The following is an 11,580-nucleotide window of genomic DNA, read 5'->3' on the forward strand; positions in this document are numbered from 1 at the left end:
TGCACAATTGATAGGAATTAGTATGCGCATGCATGGTTTGGTTTAGCGATGATCCCCCCACTTTCATTTGGATGGGTTCGTCAACAAGCAAAATTGGCGTCTTTGGGGGACTGAGAATCCGAATTTCGCGATCGAAAAGTCTCTTCAACTTCAACGTGTGATTGTGAAAGGTGCAATGTCCTTTCGCGGAATATTCTGCAATCTGTGTGGCATTCCTTCATGGTACGGTAACTACCGAACGGTGAAGATTTTGGAAGATGATTTCATCCCCATTACGTGAAGTGACTCTGATTTCAACAATATGTGGTTCTTGCAAGACGGTACACGATCCCATCGAAGCAGGAGAGTGTTTAATGTCCTGGAGGAGCACTTTGGAGACAGCATTCTTTCTCTGGGGTAGCCAGAGGTCACTGGAATGGGCCTCGATTGGCAGCCATGTTCTCCGGATCTGAATACATGAGACTCCTTTTTATGGAGTTATATTAAAGACAAAGCAATGCGAGCAGAAAACAGCCATTCAGGAGGTCGTCGACAGCAGCGATGTTCCGACACTTCAACGGGTCATGCAGGATTTCGCTACTCGTCTGCGCCATATCATCGTCAACAAAGGCTGACATAGTGAATATGTCGTAATACAAATCCTATTATTTGGAGTGACTTTACATGTTCAATAAAGTGTGCGCACTCAGTAGTTTTTAACTAATTTACGTTTCTTTCATATAGTTCAATAATTGTCACCCTGTAAGTAGTAACGGAGTTTCTATGTGTGAAGAAACCATTTTTTACAGTGACATCTGAAATTTGCATCACAGGTGTAAAACAGATGTACTAAAATGATATGAACATTGCATATATACAACAAAATATGTACTAATGTATTGTGTGCATTATATTGAGATATCAAATGATAAAGAACGCTCTACAATGAACTCTTCTATTCAGTACATCTCCTAACAAAGACATTCAAACCTTCAACCCAGATAGCAACACATATGACACAGGGGTAAGCAAGGTGATCACCTTGCCTTTGGTAACTAGTACCTGCACGTAGTCAGTACAATTATCGTACTTACAGACAAGGTCAGCCAAATGTCCTTTCGTGGAATAATCTGCAATCTGTGTGGCATTCCTTCATGGTACGGTAACTACCGAACGGTGAAGATTTTGGAGGATGTCATATTATTATTTGCCAAATTAATGTTATTTACTGCTCAAATGTGATACCTCATTACTATAACTAAGAGAAACTCCGAACAGTAAATCCTTTTATTTTGTGACAGTAGTACTGCTATGAGCTCTATGGCATCTTGGTTTTCACTCTTTTTCTGGAATTTACTGTGAGATACGGATCAAAATAGTGAAACTACAATCAAATAGATCATCATTTTACCATTTTTTCCATTACTTACATCAGAACAATCATTCATTCCACTCTTTCTAATCCTATCTTACGCTTCACAACAAACATCTCATTACTCTTCGCCAGCTCACAATCCACACTCCAGTTCATAACGCAGCGTTTCCCAAAAGCACATTAACATTTAAGAATAGAACATTTCTTGGAACAATGTAGGGAGAGAGGTACCAATTGACACATATGCTTGAAATTATATCGGACTTCAGTGAAAGCATAAAAAGAGCACAAAGTAATCAACCTATGGCGGTTCATATGACACAAAGACAGTAATTAACATAACAATTGATTTTTAGCGAAAATGACATTCTTTATAGCAAATGCTCGAAGGCCTTCAATCATCAACAAAACCTGCAGTCGAGGGACAATGTTGTACAGCATATCAGTAGTTCTGGTGAGAAACTGCCATCGGATGATGTCTTTCAGCACGGCTGATGAGGTCGGACGCTACCGAATGACTTGTGACTTCAGGTAACAGTAAGGACACAGGCTGAGGTCCGGGGAACTGGGTGGTCAAGCATGGCGGAAGTGGACTCAGCACGCCATTCTCATCAAACGATCTACACGAGAAACCTTTCACGCATGCAGTGATGTGGGGTGGACCTCCATCACGCATTAGGGTCGTACCTTCCAGCGGAGTGTGTCAGCCAGGCATAAACCTGTGTTCAGTGTATGACGACATTTGTATCTAAAGATGGCCATTATATGGCCGAAACTGGTTATTACTGTGTCATAAACTTGTGATTGTTCCTATAAATAAACAAAAGTTTTTACAAATCAATCACGCCCTCCATAGACCAAATGTCGTTTTTCCCAAAATAGGGATGATGCGATTTGAAACGTATCAGCAAACTTCGCACCCATCATGCTGACAACGTCAAAAACAGCACTCCACTATTCAGCAACTACTGTTAGCCTTGTTTCGGAGCCGTTCTTTGTTTCAATAAAAATCCATGTCACTTCATGCATGTGTGTCAAGTTTTCCTTTATACCAATATTATTGCATGAATTCGTGAATTTTCAAATGTTAACTGACCTTTGGATCACGCTATATGTACATCACCTTTCACTCTACAGCAATTCATCAACTATACTGCCTCTATTAATAGCTGTAAATGCACGACAAACTCTTACTTCATTACTTCTGTAACAACAAAAAATTTTTCTCTCGAATTACCATTACTTTTATACCTTCTACATCATTCTCCAGGCTCTCTTCACGCCTGCAGACGTGCTGTATTGCAGCTTTCCTTCCACCAGCCTCTCATGTTTCATTAGAGTAACTTCACAGCCAAAACAAAAATTCAACTATTCCAGCATTATGAAAACAGACTAAGAGACAGAGTTAATAGTTGATATGTAACTTGAATTAGTATAGTGTATGTATTAACTATGTTCGGGAACTGTATTAAAAAGTTTGAACAAATTCCTAAAGCCAATACAACGCTTAACAAGTCAAGAAATTGTAACAACCAGTACTTCTTATACCTACAGTCAGTATATTTTTCAGAATAGTTAGTGAACTGTACCAAGTTCGTAACTAGCTTACGTATATCTGTAACCTTACTCAACTGCCCCTTGTCATCTACTGTATGATTGATAGAACAGCCTACAAGAAATTGTGCTTGACACCTTAATTCCTGGATCGCAGAAACTAGGTGATCTTACTGTTTAAATGGTAACACAGCACTGGGTTTCACAAAAATAGCTTCGTTACCTGTTTAATGTGTATTCATTACGTCTAGAAAGTTCCTACCATCACTCGTCACCATTCCTGAACGCTGTACTTCGCCTAACTAGTACTACCTCTGTGCTTTCAGGTCTTGTCTCAATACTACTTGCTTTAGCTTCCAAATCTACACACACCTCTTGACAAATCGGTATAACTTTACTTTCTGTTTTAGATAAGATTTTATTTTGCTTTACGTTTCTATTTTCATTAGTTACTTCACTGTGTGCTGCATTTTGATTTACTATTGCATCGTTACTTACATTTACTACTGGAGTGGTATCTAACTGCTGTTCTACCGTTACATGACAACTGGGACCAATATTTTCATTGGGTGCAACCTCCAGACATATTAGTGTAACAACTTTTTCACTTTCTATGAGACACATTTCTAATTTGTTTTTAGTCATTATCTGTCAACTGTACTCAGTGTTCCCATTATGTAAGACTTCCTGGCAAGTCAGTGAATCAACATTTTCAATCTCTCCTGGAGTGGTTTCTGAATATACATGCTTCTCAGTAAAAGCAATAATACTTCACATATTCTCTTTCTGATTCTCAACACCCTCATCTTGAAACTTATAATTTACATATACTATTTTCCTTAACTCTTCATTACACGTTTCAGTCTCATCTATAACATTACACTCTTCCTTTTTGATAACAATATTATCCTCCTGCCCCATATTACTCTTTTCTCAATTTAGATTAGTCTGCTTAACCAGCCCTTCACTACGAAGTATCTTTGTGTTTGCTGTACTGTATGTATCTACCACCTGTTTCATTTCAGCATTAATCTCACTATCTGGGAGAGCTACTCCAGTAATTTCTTGATTTACCTCATTAAGCTTTTGTCGGCAGTTAGTAATCACCATCCAGAGTTCACTGTCTTCTCCTCACAATGTGGGCACCTTCCTCATTATAATTATGATCCCATAAGTTTCTCGATTCCTTTCCTTTGATGTATGGCTATTCTGTTTCGAAACACTACGCATAGACTGCATGATTTCCATTTCTAAGCCAGCAGACGCACCCATAGAAGCAAGAAAAGAATACCAAGTAGAAGATAAGAAACACATAAAATAAAAATTACCAAAAAATCCTCACACTAACTTGCCAGTAAATCCAAGAGTCTACAAGAGCAAAGAAAAATATTAACAGTACCTCTCTCTCAAAATACAACTTGAAAATAATTCAAAGTTTATCTCCAGAACCCTAGTTCTACAACAATGTGCATTCAATACTGCAACCATAATAGATCACTAACTACATATCATTATAGTTAAAAATCACTTATTAACAGTACTTGAATAAAGAAGCGGAAGGTCATAGCGCATCAGTAACAATATATTATAAATGTAGTTGCAGAGGATATCCTTTTCATTTAACCGCAGAATCACTAAGCTGGCAAAGGTTGGCAGGTGAAACTAATGTGCTTTTACTTTCAGCAATTGGAAACTGTGTTTGCCAAAACCTGTCGCAAGCAATGTGGAATAAAGTACTCGTGCTTTTAAATTCTGGTTATGGTGTCCGATCTAGAAGTGCTTTAACTACCCTGATATTAAAAAGGAAGAACATTTATCAGTATTACTGAGAACGACTTCCTCATTAAACAATCACACGAAATGGATAACTGTCGCGTAACAAAAACGTACCATGTATTAACGACGCATTATGGAATTTGCATAGACTTTTGGCAATGAAAATTGTTCCTCATATTCTCTCAAAGGTTCCTTTAGGTCCTACAATCGTTTCTTACAATGGTAACGGATAACTCGGATCTGCTCCATTTTTACTGCACGAATGATGAGCTGTAGTAAATCACTTCGAGGCAGGCAGCCTTGTCTTATTTCTTTTCTTTATCAGAGTGGAGAAGCAAATTAAATTTTGTTCTATTACTGAAAATATGATTCACTGTCTATTTAGAAATGCAAGACGTGACAGTGCAGATCTTATCAGATACAATTTGCATCTGACAGTCAGGATAAACTTCATGAAATATTTATAAAGGAATAGGAATCTTTTTAATGACACAGAAATGACGGAAACTAATATAAATTATAACTATTAAAAAAATGGTTCAAATGGCTCTGAGCACTATGGGACTTAACATCTGAGGTCATCAGTCCCCAAGAACTTAGAACTACTTGAAAATAACTAACCTAAGGACATAACACACATCCATTCCCGAGACAGGATTCGAATCTGCAACCGTAGCGGTCGCGCGGTTCCGGACTGAAGCGCCTAGAACCGCTTAGCCACCGCGGCCGGCTATAGCTATTCCTGAGCATTGTCACACACCGTAAAATTTACTTTTGCACTCAATTTTTAAAATCATAGCGTTCACTCTTTGTCTTTATTAATACAGTAATTTAACCAACAGTGTAGGGAGAAAGCTAATTACAGTGCTAAACACTTGACTGATAATTCACTCTGGATATCAACACGTAAATATTATTAGACACAATGAAATCGCAACAGTACAATACTTCGTGATTAGCGCTTGCAGCGAGTAAAAGATAACGTATCTTACGTTCTTACTAAACTCTCTTCTTTCTATGAAATCACGTGAAAATCGTTTTCCTTCTCACTCATAGCTGGGAGCACCTTAAATTTCAGTTCTGTGCGACACCTCAGACGTAGAAACTTCTCACTGCGCCATTATACAACACATACACACTCCCCCACTGTGGGCGACAACTGCTACCGACTCCTTCGCTCGCCTATGCTCTACTCAGTAATCCTACAACCTATGGTAGCAAGAAATAAATATCACTCATGTGTTCGATAAGCAAATGAGCTCAAAGCGGTAAACATTCGAAATAAACTGGCAGACATACCAAACACATTGCCGTTTCTCACGACATATAAATCATTCACAACCATTTCTTCTACAATGTACACTTCTCATAATCATTTCTCCTGATATGCGCACCTGTAAGAACCATTGCTCCTAATATGAACACCTATAAAGTGGCCCTAGATGAAAATGGATGGCTTTATGTAGAGGGGCACATTTTTATTGGGGACCGCGGTTTTTCGGGCTGTTCCAGAAACACTGCGAAAGATGACTACCATCTCACCCTCCCCCTCCCACTCAGCTACCAGCTCTCAGGACTATAAGAATGCGGTTCATGCCAGTCCCTCCTTCCACTGTAGAAAAATTTCAACGATACAAATTATTTTATACATTCGGCCGTTTTTAGTCTCAATTCACTGGGTAATTGTTACGCCACCGGCGTAATCCTGCACCTATTATTTGCAAACTTCACCTATGTGTAAATGTTACGCCTCAATTTTGTGAACTTTAACAACATAAAATTAACAATCATATCGTTTCGTTTGTCTGACTTCTTACTATGACAGTACTGTACTTGCAGTGGTTAAATTTTGATCGAATTCTAAACGTAATCAGGTATTTCATTACTTTTCACAGAAGTCTTTTTTCTTTCATTAACTTTACGGGGAACTTAAATTAATAATGTTATCGTGGCAGCTGAAAATGCAGCTGGCGTTGCAGACAAGTAAATGAAGACAAAAGGTTCGAATGTGGGAAATAATTTGTGTAGTCGCAAATGTCTACACATTGCAGGGAGGGAGTGCCATGTACAACACACTAAAAATTCTGACCCATGGAGGATGAGTGTGAGGATGTGTCTGAAAGTCACCTTTATATGTTGTTATTGAATGACCCGGAAACGTATCGCTATACAAGATAAAACTGCATTAAATGTCCCATAAAAATGTCTCACTAATGATTTCTTTAGGAGCAAAGCGGGAGAAAATATTGAAACCTTCGGTTGTCGATGGTTATTGTAGGCCAGTTTGTGGTAATTTCCCGACTTCGTAGATGACAAAAGCCCTACATCAAATTGTTCGTCTCGTCTTCATGTACACCACTACCCCTGTTGTAAGAAACTGTCGTTTACTCCCTGCAGAGGCAGAGGTTTTTGTTTTGGTTGTGCCTCGAAACCTGTTCTATCGCGGTCGAACAGAAGAGGGAGAGGAAGCAAATTTCTTATCCGTTGTTAATCGTGTATCACAACAGATAACGTTTGGTGTCAGTTTCCTTTAGTTGCGTGAGGGCGTTAGTTGTTTACGGTTCATGAGCCAACAGTTAACGCAGCGCAACCATGGAGAATATATACTGTCATACACCAACACATCTGGTTTCTCTCATGTCTTGAAACTAACGGTGTGTTCATCTGTGGGGGTATCGATGTTTGTGAAGAAATTTGCCTGGCTGCATTACTGTTGAATGTTTGATCTTGCACATTCCTTACTGAAGGTGTAAAGAGATGTCACGTGGAACACTATACTGGCAAGCTTGTATTTGACAACGTTTGGGTCATTTTAGAATAACATAGGTATTTTTCGTATTCTACTTCTAGCAAGTACGATATATGATTAATGGTTTTCACACACGTAACCACAGTATGAGGCGATACCGAACTGACAGCAATAAAACTTCCTGGCAGATTAAAGCCGGCCGAAGTGGCCGCGCGGTTCTGGCGCTGCAGTCTGGAACCGCGAGACCGCTACGGTCGCAGGTTCGAATCCTGCCTCGGGCATGGATGTGTGTGATGTCCTTAGGTTAATTAGGTTTAACTCGTTCTAAGTTCTAGGGGACTAATGACCTCAGCAGTTGAGTCCCATAGTGCTCAGAGCCATTTGAACCATTTTTTTGGCAGATTAAAACTGTGTGCCCGACCGAGACTCGAACTCGGGACCTTTGCCTTTCGCGGGCAAGTGCTCTACCAACTGAGCTACCGAACCTTCGGTAGCTCAGTTGGTAGAGCACTTGCCCGCGAAAGGCAAAGGTCCCGAGTTCGAGTCTCGGTCGGGCACACAGTTTTAATCTGCCAGGAACTTTCATATCAGCGCACACTCCGCTGCAGAGTGAAAATCTCATTCTGGTGACAGCAATAAGTTACATATATTTGTTGTGACTTTTAACTGAGTCTCCAACTTCCTTGCTTTTTATGGAGGTAATACTTCTTAAATGCGATTTATGTATTAAACATTGAATATAAGGCCATTTGGAGAAAAACAACTTTTATAATAACGTAGAAGATAAAATTACAACATAGTGAAATGTGGCTAAGTTTTAAATGAAAGGGGACGAATTTGGTTGTGATTTATTAAATCTAATCACATTTTTCGAAGAAGTTCGTTTAGCCAAAGACCATTGCATTGTTCGAATCAGCGATTATAACTGATCTTTCCCGTTGAACATCCGGTGCGACGCATTACCAGTCACGTTAACAGCATTCGTGTGGCAACCAGGCTCCCCGTGGCATGCTGAACATTTAATGTCTTTATCCGTTTCATAATGCAGGACCGGTAATGGCGCATATTTAAAAAACAAAGAAAAATTGTACTGTCGAACATAAATTATTACGGAATAATTATGTCGTTTCCTGCTATACAAACAAATGCTGTTTTGACAGCGTGATAGGAAAAGGCAACATAAACTGAAGCCTAAGACGATTTCTGAAGAAATAAAACGTATTTCTTTGTCGGCATTAGGCCTAACTCCCATAAAACAAAAATCACTTACGATACGAATAGCGGTTGTGAGAGCCGAAAGTGGATGACTGAATAAGAGGATAATTATCCGAGCCTACTTACGGTTCCGTTTTACACTTTATTCTGTGCCTCACCTCATCATCTAAAGAGAAGTCTTACGTACAAGGTCCACAGTTTTCTCTGGTAAATGTTCTTTGATTTCTTCGCTGAGGCATTTTTCATTTCTTAAACTGATTATCTACTACACATATCTTTTACTCTATTATGGTATTTCCCTTCAATTTTCTTTATCCTTTTAGTATTAGTTCATCAACTTCGAATTTGTACTGACGAATGTAGAGATCGTTAATTCAACAATTATTAATCCGATATACATCAAACTCTGTTAATCTGGACTTTACGTAATAAATACTGAGACTTCCATTACAGTCAGAACTGATGTCAGCTATCAACAACACAATGTGCTCTAACCCCCAAAGGCATGAATACTTATTCCTGAACACCACAGAATACAGTACATTATCCCAAATGACTGGATCTGTTGTCTGTGGCGTAGGGTAAACCTACGCCCTCTTCTGAAAGTGACTGTCCAGAGGTTTCATTGGCATGTGCATTAAAATATCTTGAATTGGTCCTTTATTATCTGACGTAAGTAAATCATCGCCCATCGAAACAATGATAAAGCAATTCAGCTGACTACAAAATAAGACGAGCATCTCAATGAAGTCAGTTCATAACACATTCACATACACTATGTGATCAAAAGTATCCAAACACCTCACTGAGAATGACTTACACGTTATTGGTGCGCTCCATCGGTAATTCTGGAATTCAATATGGTGTTGGCCCACCCATAACCTTGATGACAGCTTCCACTCTCGCAGGCATACGTTCGATCACGTGCTGAAGGTTTCTTGGGGAATAGCAGCCCATTCTTCACGGGGTGCTGCACTTAGGAGAGGTATCGATGTCGGTCGGTGGGGCACGGCATAAGGTCGGCGTTCCAAAACATCTCAAACGTGTTCCATAGGATTCAGGTAGGACTCTGTAAAGGCCAGTCCACTACAGGGATGTTATCGTCGTGTAAAGGCTCCGCCACAGGCCGTGCATTATGAACAGGTGCTCGATCGTGTTGAAAGATGCTATCACCATCCCCGAATTGCTCTTCAACAGTGGGATGCAAGAAGGTGCTTGTGCTGAATAGTACCACTCAAAACAACAAAGTGTGCAAGCCCCCTCCATGACAAACACGACCACACCATAACACAACCGCCTCCTAATTTTACTGTTGGCACTACACACGCTGGAGATGGCGTTCACTGATCACTCGCCATACCCACACCCTACCATCGGATAGGGACAATGTGTACCGTGATTCGTCAGTCCACACAACGTTTTTCCATTGATCGATCTTCCAATGTTTCCGCTCCTTACACCAAGCTAGGCGTCGTTTGGCATTTACCGGCGTGTTATGTGGCTTTTGAGCAGACATTCGACTAACTCTCATAGTACTTTCAGTAGATTCTGATGCAGTTTGTAATTCCTGTGCGATGGTCTGGAGAGATGTCTGCCCGCATCTCGTGGTCGTGTGGTAGCGTTCTCGCTTCCCACGCCCGGGTTCCCGGGTTCGATTCCCGGTGGGGTCAGGGATTTTCTCTGCCTCGTGATGGCTGGGTGTTGTGTGCTGTCCGTAGGTTAGTTAGGTTTAAGTAGTTCTAAGTTCTATGGGACTGATGACCATCGATGTTAAGTCCCATAGTGCTCAGAGCCATTTCAACCATTTTAGAGATGCCTGCCCATTACACGTTACAATCCTCTTCAACTGTCGGCGGCCTCTGTCAGTCAACAGACAAGGTCGGTCTGTACGCTTTTGTTCTGTATGTATCCCTTCACGTTTCCACTTCACTACCATATCGGAAACAGTGGACCTAGGGATGTTTAGGAGTGTGTAAATCTCGTGTACAGGCGTATAACACAAGTGACACCCAATCACCTGACCACGTTCGAAGCCCTTGAGTTCCGCTGAGCGCCCCATACTGCTCTCTCACGACGTCTAATGACTGTTGAGGTCACTGATACGGAGTACCTAGCAGTAGGTGGCAGCACAATGCACCTAATGTGAAAAACGTATATTTTTCGGGGTGTCCGGATACTTTTGGTCACATACTGTATATAAATTCCTGATAAGCAAATGGTTTAACAATCGTTGAAAGTAATAAGGTAATGTGTTTTCGATGTGGATAGGAGATCTGGAATGTGATTCAGATGAACATCTATCTCAACAAACATTTACATTTGTGAAAGGCGTACCGTATTTGCCGAACGTTAGCGCATAAAGACAGACAATACTACAGAAGGATATTCATGTCGATCTTTAGCTGGAGTTGAAACCACGTTGAATGTGTAACTGCAAAGAACTCTTTAGACTGAAGACTGAAATGACTGAATGTCATCACAAATGATTTATCTTTCCCTCCAGTTCCCACTGCTGTTTCGACTGAATCTCACTATAACTATAATCAGCAAATGGTGACTGATGCAACATCTACGTCTACATCATATTCCATAAGCCACCTAATGGTGTGTGACGAAGGGTAATTTTTGTATCACTGACTGAGCCCTCTAACACTGCGTCACCAGCGAATAGCACGTTGGAAGAATGATTGTCGGTAAGCCTCTGTGTTGGCTCTAAATTCTCAAATTTTCTCCTCATTGTCATTACACAAGAAGTGTGCGGATGGCAGTAAGATATGGTCCAGCTCTTCCCGCAAAGTGCTCTCTCGAAAATTCAATAGCAAATCTCTTCGTAATGCACAACGCATGTCTCTTGTAAGGTCTGCCAATGGAATTTGTTGAACGTTTCCATATCACTCTCGTGCAGCCTAGTCGATCTGGTGACGAAACGTGC

The 11,580-nt window shown here is 40.4% G+C and overlaps 1 non-coding gene across 1 annotated transcript; it reads right to left on the minus strand.

Annotated features, from left to right (window-relative positions):
- Positions 1 to 7,844: 7,844 nt before the first annotated feature.
- Positions 7,845 to 7,919, minus strand: Trnas-cga (transfer RNA serine (anticodon CGA)). The gene has a single exon. It is a non-coding gene; the product is annotated as a tRNA-Ser (tRNA).
- Positions 7,920 to 11,580: the final 3,661 nt, after the last annotated feature.

The sequence above is a fragment of the Schistocerca cancellata genome, chromosome 6, assembly GCF_023864275.1.
Source record: "Schistocerca cancellata isolate TAMUIC-IGC-003103 chromosome 6, iqSchCanc2.1, whole genome shotgun sequence".
Classification (NCBI taxonomy): domain Eukaryota; kingdom Metazoa; phylum Arthropoda; class Insecta; order Orthoptera; family Acrididae; genus Schistocerca; species Schistocerca cancellata.